General features: G+C 37.5%; 1 pseudogene; it reads right to left on the reverse strand.

Moving 5' to 3' along the window:
* Positions 1 to 5498: 5498 nt before the first annotated feature.
* The window catches only part of LOC147517370 (adenylate isopentenyltransferase 3, chloroplastic-like), a 33957-nt pseudogene continuing 27311 nt past the window's right edge, over positions 5499 to 12144 (reverse strand).

The following is a 12144-nucleotide window of genomic DNA, read 5'->3' on the forward strand; positions in this document are numbered from 1 at the left end:
CCGTAAACGCTTGCTCCAAGACCAAAGAAGAAAGCAAGATCCGAGATGTTGAAGGTTTCGATTCTTCACCCTCAACCCCAACCCTTCAACGCCTTTACTCTACCCCTTCACCTTCATCTGTACTTTCGAGTAACGATCCTAGCAGCACCGAAGGGTTTTTGGAGAGGTCACCGGTAGGAAGTAGAGCAAAGAAATTGAGAAGAACAAGAAAGTTGCTTCTCGTTGTTGAGGGTAATGTTGCATCCATCGCTAAAAATATGGATGATTTTCTTGAAGCTTTTAAAGAAAGTCAAGAAATAAAGAAGAGATTCAAAATGAGCAATTTCAAAGTATGATGAAATTGAAGCAAGAGAAGACACAAAAAAAGTTATTTTTGAAGCAAGAAAAACTCCGTGTTAAAGAGGAGGAAAATGAGACTAGGTTGTTGGCAATGTCACTCGACAATGTCAATCCTCGTTTGCGAAGGGTTTTAGAGCTAAAACAAGATGCAATTGTAGCTAAATATGAAAAAAAAAAAAAAAGGCTAGAGGAAGTAGTACAAATGAAGCTTCCAACAACGAAGAAGCCAATAATGAAGAAAATGATGACTGGCTTGATAATTAGAGTAACTCTAGTAGTATGTAATAAGGGTGATATGTAATAGTTATCTTTTATTTATTTATTTTTATTTTATGTTTTTGCAATCATGTATTAGTTGTCGTTCTATTAATAAAAATTGTAATTCATTTGCTAAATCAAAGGAAGTAAATTCTAAATCACACAACATAATAATAATCACACAACATATCAAAATGATCAAATGAACAATTCTAAATCACACAACATAATAATAATCGTCATACAACAACCTCCTAGACTATCCTACATACGCCTCCTCTGCCGTGAACTCCTCCTCGATCGCTTGTCTTTGAACTCTCCGTCATCCATGCCGTGATGAACTCACCCCAGTGCGATCAATCGAGCCTCAGAACTCATCAATCTGCATTGCAAATCGCCATAATCCATATGAGCACAGGAAAGAAGTCTCTCTCTCCCCAACATCAGAAGCGAATACCGAGGAGTCCAAGCCATCATTTACACGAATGCTTGTCTCATATCTCATCGTAGGTCATCCCGAAATAATTATTCATTAATAATTTATGACATTTTCATAATAAACCAAAATAATAAAACAAAACCAATAAAAATAATTACCGAGATAGATGTCCAAGGTCGGGGCTCTAACCGTCATCGACGCGAAAGTGGCATCAATAGAAGAAATGGGTCGGTAAATCGTCCGCGCCACTCGGATCGCTCAAACTGAAAACCCAAGGCCACTCGACCGAGGGGATCTGGTCTTTGGAACAAATGTGCATGTGTCTAGGTTGAAACGCGTCGATTGTGGACGGGCCGGGCTAATCTGAATTCACGTCGACACCCAAATTGCTAACCGTATGAATGTTGCCTGTACGACCTACAGCTGGGAGCAAATGACCAATAGACACCCTAAACCAGTAACGGTAGTACTGCTCATAAGTCTGCAATGTAACTAGGTCAGAAGCCTGTAGCCAAGTCCAATGCACGTTACCCTCGATGACTTGCTCTAAGGTCATGTCCTTAGCCTCTAATACATGGGTAGGCGGATCAGGAGGGATACCAAAATATGGTGTGAGCTGTCTGTAACATCTATCCCCTAAATACCACTCCATATCACTCCCACAAGTGAATACCATCCTCCTATGAGAACTGAACAATGCATATCTATAGTCATTCGCGCCGATGTGCACAGATGTCCTCCAAGGCCTCCAAACAATAGAAGCCTGTGTGCTAAGCTCGATCTGGGTTCGGACAGAAGTTATGTTATGACTGATCTCACTGGTCAGACGAGCTCGACAAGGTCCGTGCCAAGCCTTGAGCCTAGGCCTCTCATCGGTATACTCTGTGAGGATAGGATTTGCAGCACGGAAATACTCATAAAACCATACCTCTAAGAGAATGACAAACCCTCCCATCTGGGGACTACTGACAACACCACCACGAGAAGCCCTATCTAAACAACGCAACAAATGATAGTATATGGCTCCACCAAAATCAATACTGCCCTACTCATGCAAGTGCTCAAAGTTAGCTAGAAATCCCAAGTTAATCGTGGAATGGCGGAAGGAAAAAAGAAGACACCCATCAAATACATACGTAAAGCTCTTACATACTCATCAACATGTGTTTGACCATCATCTGAATCAAGTGACAAATAATCTATCAAAAACTGCAATCCTGAATCAGTAGTCAACAGTGTAATGTATGCAGCCTTAATACCAGAAATCCTAACACCAGCACTGTCATATGCCTCCTCGGTCAAACAAGGGAAGAAAGTCATCATTTGGGCACAACTCTGGAATTCAGTGCTACATCTCAACGGATTACCTAATCCTATACTCAAACCAGATATCATACAAAAATCTAATGGAGTGAAGCCCAACTCTCCCTGAGGGAAGTGAAAAGTATGTGTACTATCCCACCATCTCTCAACTAAACCATTAATAACTCCCTGAATGTCAGTCTTATTGTAAGGGATGTCAACTAGATGAGCAAAGGGAGTCGCTAAAATTGCATCTCTAACATGGTCAAGTGCACCGACTTTCTTAATATCATCCCACCACGTCCTAAGCGCACGTGGAGTACACCGAACCCGATACATAACACATCTCTGATGTACGCAAAATGAAACTAAAATTAAAAAAATAAAAATAAAAATATATGTATTGAACTACTAAAATTAACTACTACTACTACTAATTTATGAAATTAAAATACATACCTGTTGTTCAAGAACAACTCTTGAGACATGCCTATCATGAAACCTCTTAGACACCGGCCTAAGATGGCTGAAATCAATAGCATCCGCAGGAAATTCAAAATCGACTTGCTGATATTGAAGTAGCAATGGATCGTCAGCCTCAGCTCCTTGATTTCCAGCTCCGGAAGTGGTTGGTTCATCATCTAGATCACCACTGGGATTATCCCAAACGTATGCACTGTTTTCTTCTTCCTCACCGCCACCACTCCATCGTGTTTGGTTATTATAGACGGATTCGTCGTCGGAACTCATTTTTTTCCTACTAACTAGAGTGACTGAGTTGAAAAAAAAATTGTAAAATGACAGAAGTCCGACTGTCGCGCGACATTAAATAAAACATAGCACGCGACATTAGTACTAGCATGTTTCAAGATTATCACCACGCCGACGGGATACCTTGGCGCCCCCAATATTAATGTCGCAGCAGTCCCCCAATGAATTTTGCGACCCGATTTAATTTGCGACCACCTAGAGTTGGTCGAAATTTGCTATCAGATTCTGTGGTAGCATTCTTCAAATTTGAAGAGTATGCTACCACCACCTAGAGATGCTCTTACTTACAATTAGCTATTTATTCAAATTCTCACCAAACCTCAACCAGCACATCAATTCCAACATTATTATTTAGACTGTGGTATATACATAGTTCGTGATTTTGAACGGAATCTCAAAATGCGGCCGTTGGCTTTTGAAAAAATTGGAATTATATGTTAAGGGTCGAAATATTGAGAATTTCAAAATATGCTCAAAGTATACCCGAATGCCCTATGGAATTCCGGTTTATGAAAATTTTGGAATTTCGATAACTCTGAAATCTTTAACTATGAGTATATATCTATATCTATATCTTAATATTAAAGCTCCCACAAGGGGTATTTTTCGAGCTCTATTAAAATTCCACATCATTTCCTATTAAAACAGGAATTTCTCTCATATTTGAAAAACAGGAATCCTTTTTTACAACGGGAATTCATCTTCTATTATAACGGGAATTCCTTTCCTATTAAAACAAATTCTAGCGCTTCTGATTAAAGCGAGAATCATTCTCCTATTAAAATGGGAATTCCTACCCTATTGAAAAGGGAAAATCTAGCATATTTAATTAAAACGGAAATTATTCTTCTATTAAAACATGATCTCTCTCCCAATTGAAAAAAACGGGTTTTTAAAACTTAATTAAAATAATTTGTTAGAAAATTAAAACAGGTTAGCGACTAAAATGGTAGTCCTAGTATTCTAAAAAAAATCTAAATATTTTCAAAAGAGTCGGTGTGTATGCACGGGTCTACAAGCTAGTCTTAATATTAAAGCTCCCACAAGGGGTATTTTTCGAGCTCTATTAAAATTCCACGTCATCAACTTAATAGTTAACTTAAAATGGGAAACTCTTTTCCTTTTAGAATCCAACTTCAAACGGGAATCTTCTTTCTTTTTAAAACCAAAACTCAAATAGTAGCATAAAAACTCTTTATTTCCAAATTAAAATGGGATTCCTCCCCCAATTAAAAAAACACGAGTTTTTAAAACTTAATTAAAACAATTTGTTAATAAATTAAAACGGGTTTTTAAGACTTGATTAAAATAATTTGTTAGGAAATTAAAACAGGTTAGCGACGAAAACAGGAATCACGATTTGTTATGATTGTTGAGCAAATTTTTAAAAGAACCGGTGCGTATGCACGGGTCTACGTTCTAGTTCTCATTATTGTAAGCAGGAAATGAGGCTCAGCCCCTTGGTTCTAACTCAGTTGAGTATAAACTCCCTTCCATCGGCCCATATCATATAACCTCCCTATTATTTAGGTCTCGTTAAATAACCTCCCTGTTTTCCAAAAAAAGAGATAAAATCTGGTCTGTTTTTATTTACCATTTTACCTTATTTTCTTTTTTACCCTTTTGGGATTGAAATTTTCCCGACTATATGTAAATGTATTTTTACATAGTCATATATATATATATATATATATATATATATATATATATATATATATATATATGTAAAAACTATATTTGCATAGTTATTGGAGTTATAAAAACTTAAATTTACATTGTAACTTTTGGGTTTGAAAATTTTCCTCACAGAATATATGTAAATTTAAATTTAAATAGGTTAAGAAGACTCTGTAATTTTATATTGTCATATGTAAATTTACATTTTCATATGAAAACTTAAATTTACATATGTAAATTTAAATTTTAATATGTAAAAATACTATGTATGTAAATTTAAATTTCCTATGAAAAAAAAAATATGTGAAAATTTAAATTTAAATAGGTTAAGAAGATTGTGTAATTTTATATTGTTATATGTAAATACAAATTTACATAGGATGACGTCATCCCTATTTGTCTTTAAGCCGAAATTATAAGTTAAAATTAATGACGTCAGCCTAGTTTTCACAGGGGTATTTTGGTCTGTTTTGGCTTTGATGTTATGTTTTAAATAATAGGGAGGTTTTATGCATTTGTTCGCTTTCGGAGGGTTTTTGTGTAACAATTTTTTGGTGAGGGAGATTAAACCCAAAATCTGTTATTTTAAGTAGGAACACTAAAATAATTAGTAGGAAGACACTCAGATGTAAAATTAGATTTTTATTTTATTTTTTATTTTTTGATAATTGAATTTTATTGAGAAGAGAAAAGAGGTTACATACACATGTCATTATTTTAGTAGCTCTATGCGAGTTTCTACATCAACACTAGACTCCAATCTTATGTAGTGATCCATCTCTGGGGCACCGATTGAGCGTCTAATGCCACTATTATAGTCAGCCTCTAGTTCAAACATATTTCTTACCTCGTCGACTAATCCATCATCCACCATTTGCTCTACCTGCTTTGAAACATACGAGTCCAAAACTTCCAAGGAGACGTCCATTCAAATAAAGCAACAATCATACTTAGAACGGAACCCAAGCTTTTCATCATCCACCAATGCTTCTATGTGTGTATTAGAACCCCCGACAACAATTAGGAGTTGGCCACGTTCCAAGATCAGTTCAATGGTGCGAGAAGCTAGGAAACAAAAGTCAGAGACACTGAAATCAGCATTAGGGTCTAACACCCCTAAGAGATGATGCGGGATTCCACATTGCTCTTCTTCAGTGATCTTATTCGTAATAATGTCAAGTCCTTGATAGACTTGCATTTTGCCCAAATTTACAATTTCAGCTAGGAAACATGTTGGAAATAAGGCTGGATAATCGCCCACCAAGATAAGGATAAACCACCAAGATAAGGATAACCACCAGGTATTAGGATGAGTGTAGGACTCTATCCTATCTGATATTAGATGAGTATATGACTCTATCTTATCTGATATTAGATGAGTATAAGACTCTATCCTATCCAATATTGAGGAGGTGGGAGAGCTCTATAAATAGGCCCCCCACCCCTCACATATTGATCATCCCAACAAAGAAAAGCTCTCTCTCCTTTAATGGTGGTCTCCAACATTTTCTAAAGAAGAAGCTAGTAATTTGTGGAGATTCTATAGGTGGTAACCTCCCTAGCTGATAAGAGCCCAAAACTGTAGTTTTAACCCTTTAACAGTTATACTTTTGAACCAATTATGTGAGTAATAATTAAGAGTTAACACTGATTACGTGTTTTTATGCATTTCAGGCTTCAAAGTCCATTATGTGCAGAAATGTGCCACTTTAGTGAGATAAAGGAGAAAAGGTCAGTTACTAAGGAGTTCCATGATTAAAGGCCAAGATTCAAGAAGATAAAGCCTTCCTAAAGCTCGGTCAAAAGCTGAAAAGTCGACACGGGCTGAAACAACACACAAGTTAGCAGAACTTCCGAAAGTTGTATCTTTGGACTCAGACCTCGGAATCGGGCCTACCTTATGTCAAAACGATCGGCTCGGAAAGAGCTTTCCAATGGTCTAAGGCTTGACCCAATCAGAGGAGCAGAAGTGGACGAAAAGTCTGTGGAAGCTAACTACAGCTGAAGAGGCCTTTTTGGACTGAAAGAATTGGGTTTTGGGCCTGATTCTCTGGCCCAAAACATGGCTCCAAGCCCATGCACGATTTTTGGATCTGAAAGTATAAAAACAAAAGTTTAGTTCTTTGTTAATGGTAGCTAGTTAGACCTAAATTAATATAGATACTTCTAGATCTGTTTTCATTAATTAAATTAAGCTTTAGTTCCTTTTTCAATTCTTGTTTTAGATTAAGTCTTTGAATCATTGGTCTTGATTGATTAGATAAATAAAATAGTTGTTTTCTCAATTTCGAATTATGTTATTTCAATTTATAGATCTGATTTTAATTCTTGTTGCTTATCATTCCGTAGTTTAAATAGATTGAACCATTGTTAGTTAATTTAGTTAAGTTAGAATTTTAATATGATGTGTAGTTATAATAAAATGGGAAATGATGGTTTGATGACTCAATGCTAAAACCTCCATTAGAGGGGTTGATGAAGCCTTGATGAAAACTTAGTGGTATAGTGTAGAAACATTGTAGAATCTATTCCAATCTAGAAGGTCGTGATTCGCCATGAGAATGGGTGGGCGACCTCACATGCTAGTTAGTACTCGGTAGAAATGCCATGAACACTAGGGATTAGAACTCGAATTTCTTGCCGTAAGAACGTAAGAATCGAGATAAAAGAATCTATGTTAGGCTATTAAGTTGGATTTGAAGTGGATTCAATTCCCCTCTAATCCTTTATCTAGATTCAAGCACAATCATATTTCCATAGTATTCGTAGTTAAAATCAAGTAATCAAATTCAGTAAGTATCGTAGCATATCACCTTCGTAAAGCTCTCATTCACTTAAGACCGACTAATTAGATTAGAAAACATTCCATGCTAGAGCACTAGGAGTGGAACGAACTTTCTACTCCACTATATCTCATAGGATTGAGAGTAGAGAAAATTTTGATAAATATGAGCATCATAAGATTAGTTTAGTTTACTTACGTTTTGAGTTCATCGTTCATTTCGTAGGTATTTATTCAATCTTTATCTTTTATCAAATGGCGCTACTGCCGGGGATACCAACTTCGAGGAGATTATGAACGTTTTCAAAAATCTAACGATAAACCTTCCTTTTCTCGAAGCTATTAAAAAGCTACCTAATCACGCTAAGTTTTTTAAAGAGTTGTGCACTACTAGGCGTAAGACCAACATACCTAAAGACGCCTTTTTAACTGAACAATTCCCAACTTTATCCGAAAATAATGGAATTGTTAAGTACAAAGACCCTGGTCGTCCTACTGTAAAATGCACCTTAGGAGATTCCCACACGACGACCGCTTTATTAGACCTGGGGGCGAGTGTTAACTTACTCCCCGTATTACTTGTATAAACAAATAGGTCTACAGAAATGCAACCTACAAAAATAACGCGTTGCAATTAGCGGACAGTCTATTAAGTATCCTAAGGGTGTAGTGGAAAACGTGCTTGTTAAGGTTCAGATTTCTACTATCCTGCGGATTTTGTTATCCTCGATACGTAAGTCGCTAATGACTCTCAGACCGATCATCTTAGAAGCCCTTTTTTTAGCAACCGCCAACGACTTATTAATTGCGCGATGGTAAGATGTCCTTATCTTTTGGCCATCTCTCACGGTTGAGGTAAATGTTTTAAAATGATAAAACAGTTACGGATTCGCTCTATAGATGGGGAGGTTAGCATGATCGAGAGCTTAGCTCAAGATTATTTTAACAACACGTTTCACGAAAACAATATGTACAAATTCCTTTCTTTTGGAAAGTCAGATTTTGTAAATGACTCCTACTTAGAGGAAGTCAACACCATCCTTGAGTCCACACCAATTGTAGACATTTCGGTTGCTCCACATATTGAGTATGAAGACTTGCTACCTAAGCAAGTATTCATTATGCAAAATGAGGACCACCCACGAAAACATCTATTGATTTTCCTCCCACCCCAGTGCTTAAACCCCTTCCCCCAGAGTTAAAATATATACAACTTGATCCGGATGGTAATCATCCGGTAATTATATCTTCTCTGTTATCTAAGGATGAAGAGACACGTTTAATCCGGGTGATTAGGGAACATCGGTCTGCGATTGGTTGGTCCCTTGCTGACATTAAGGGAATTGACCCTAATGTTTGCACTCATCGTATCCATTTGGAGGATAACTTCGAAGACTTCTCGCGAACCTCGGCGTCGCTTGAACCCTGCCATGAAAGAGGTGGTTAGGGAAGAAGTCTTACGATTACTCGATGCGGGTATCATATACCCCATCTCTGATAGCGAATGGGTAAGCCCCATTCATGCAGTTCCTAAGAAATCAGGAGTTACCATGGTTCGTAACGGAAAGGGTGACTATGTTGTCACACAAGGTCCTATGAAATAGAGGATCTGTATTGATTACAGACGTTTAAATGCTATGACACGAAATGATCACTTTCCTTTACCCTTTATAGATCAAATGCTCGAACGCCTAGCTGGTCATGCTTTTTATTGTTTTCTGGATGGCTACTCAGGCTATTTTCAGATTATTATTGATATTGATGACCAAGAAAAGACTACCTTCACATGTCCCTTTGGAACGTATGCCTATAAACAGAATGCCTTTTGGTCTTTGTAATGCTCCCGAACCTTCCAAATGTGTATGCTTCATATATTTAGTGACATGGTAGAGCTTTTATGGAAGTTTTCATGGATGATTTTTTCTATCTATGGAGACTCCTTCACGATTTGTTTTGTCTAACCCGCCTAAGGTTTTGACAAGGTGTGAAAAGAAAAGAGCCTCGCTTTTAAACCGGGAAAAGTGTCATTTCATGGTGAAAAAGGGCATAGTACTAGGTCACATTGTATCTAGTGATGGCATCGAAGTAGATAAGGCCAAACTAGATAAGATAGCGACTTTACCTAAACCACGGACCGTCCGTGATATTAGAGCCTTTCTAGGCCATGCAGGTTTTATAGGCGATTTATTAAAGACTTCTCGAAAATAGCTAGCCCTTTAACTAATCTGCTTTTTGAAAGATGCAATCTTTGATTTTAATTTTAATCAAAACAGGCTTTTGGTAAACTTTAAAAGCCTCTAACCTCCTCTGCACCAATTATACACCTCGATTGGTCTAAACCTTCGAACTCATGTGTGATGCTAGTGACTATGCGGTTAGTGCGATCTTTGGGACAAAAACTAGATAATAAGTCCACGGTCATTTATTATGCTAGTAAAACATTAAACGATGCTCAACGAAATTATTCAACTACAAAAAAAGAATTCTTAGCCGTCATTTATGATTTAGATAAGTTTCGTCCTTATTTGGTTGGTTCTAAAACTTTAGTTTACACGGACCATGCATCCCTTAAGTACCTTCTTGCAAAGAAGGATGCTAAGCAGAGATTAATCCGATGGATCCTTCTCCTACAAGAGTTCACATTAGAAATAAAGGACAAAAGAGGGGTCGAAAACGTAGTTGCCGACCACTTATCTAGACTCACAAACGACGATCAGACTGATTCTGAGTCCATACCGGACTCTTTTCCCCGATGAGCATCCAGATGCCATTTTTTCAAAGACCATGGTATCTTGACATTGTAAATTATCTAGCGGCTGATGTTATGCCTTATAATTGGTCAAGGAATGAACGTAAAAAGTTTTTGGCGAGTTAAGTTATACTCTTTGGGATGAGCCCTACCTTTTTAAGTATTGTGCGGATCAGATTATTCGTCGTTGTATTCCCCAGTGGGAATATAATGAAGTTCTATCGTTCTGCCATGACAAAGAGTATGGTGGACATTTTAGTGTGATGAAAACAGCCGCTAAAGTTCTGCAATGTGGATTTTATTGGCCTACCCTTTTTAAGGATGCCCAAGTGCATTGCAAGACGTGTATTCGTTGCCAACAACTTGGGCGAATCACGAAGTGTAATATGATGCCATTAAATCCAATCTTGATAGTTGAAATTTTCGACGTTTGGGGCATTGATTTCATGGGTCCTTTCCCGGTTTCCCACGGTTTCATTTATATTCTAGTTGCCGTAGACTACGTGTCAAAATGGATAGAGGCCCTAGCTTGCCGTAGCAATGACCATAAGACCGTTGTATTTTTTATCAAAACATATATTTTCTATCTGTTTGGCATTCCTTAAGCCATCATTAGTGATGGTGGAACACATTTTTGCAACAGAGTTGTTGCATCCCTAGTGAAAAAGTATGGAGTTACACACAAAGTAACAACTCCTTATCATCCACAAACTAGCGGACAAGTAGAAGTTTCTAATAGGGAAATCAAAAAGATTTTAGAAACAACTGTAAACCCTGATAGGAAAGACTGGTCAAAGCGTCTATCGGATGCCTTATGGGCGTATAGAACTGCTTTCAAAACTCCTATAGGTATGTCTCCCTTTAGACTTGTATTTGGGAAACCATGTCATTTGCCCGGATTGAATTAGAGCACCGCGCTCGTGGGCTATAAAAGCCTTAACTTCAATATTGATGAGGCAGGTGTCAAACGCAAGTTGCAATTGAATGAGCTTGAATAAATCCGTGGCGATTAAATGCGATCTCTCGGATTATAAAAAAGATGAAACGTGTTCATGATAAGCATATCTTTAGCGCCAAAGAGTTTGTGGTCGGTCAAAATGTTTTGCTTTACAACTCCGGTCTACATGTTTTCCCAGCAAACTAAAACCCGTTGGTCTAGCCCTTTTCTAGTTATTCTTGAAGTCACCCCTTACGGGCAATCACCTTGGTAAATCCAAATGACAACAAGTACCTTTCAAGTTAATGGTCAACGGTTAAAACATTTTCACGAACTTCGTCCCCCCGATGTAGGGAAGTCCTTTTACAAGACCACGCCTATGAGGATCTGACCCTTGTCATTTGGTGTACTTACTTTCATTTCCATATACTCGATAAGTACACCATTTAGGTAACCGGCCCTCCCTATGGAGTGTGTGGCTGTAAGTACCGGATCCTAAGTCCACAGTTCACATAATTCACGTTTTCCACTTTTGCATGTTTTCTCGGTTTTTGAGTCATGTTCCTCTATGGAGTGAATTATGTATTTATTGTTTTTTCGTGTTTCTTATAATAAACAAATAAAATTAAAATTAAAATTCTTAAAATCATAGAAATAGCAATCCAACAAGTCTTGGGAATCGACTTTTAAACGACCGACGTTGTAAAACAAATTTTGTGTTTAAAAATTTGTTTGGGGGTGGGCAGTCGATCTTTCCATCAGGATTGCTCGAACTTTCCATTGGTTTTGTTTAGGCCCATTAGTTCAATTGGGTTGACGTAATCTAAACTTAGATTTTCTTCGTTCGCATAACTTACGTCACACACGCACTTCGAGGCGTTCTTCCATCC

Source organism: Coptis chinensis, chromosome 2 (genome assembly GCF_015680905.1).
Source record: "Coptis chinensis isolate HL-2020 chromosome 2, ASM1568090v1, whole genome shotgun sequence".
Classification (NCBI taxonomy): Eukaryota; Viridiplantae; Streptophyta; class Magnoliopsida; order Ranunculales; family Ranunculaceae; genus Coptis; species Coptis chinensis.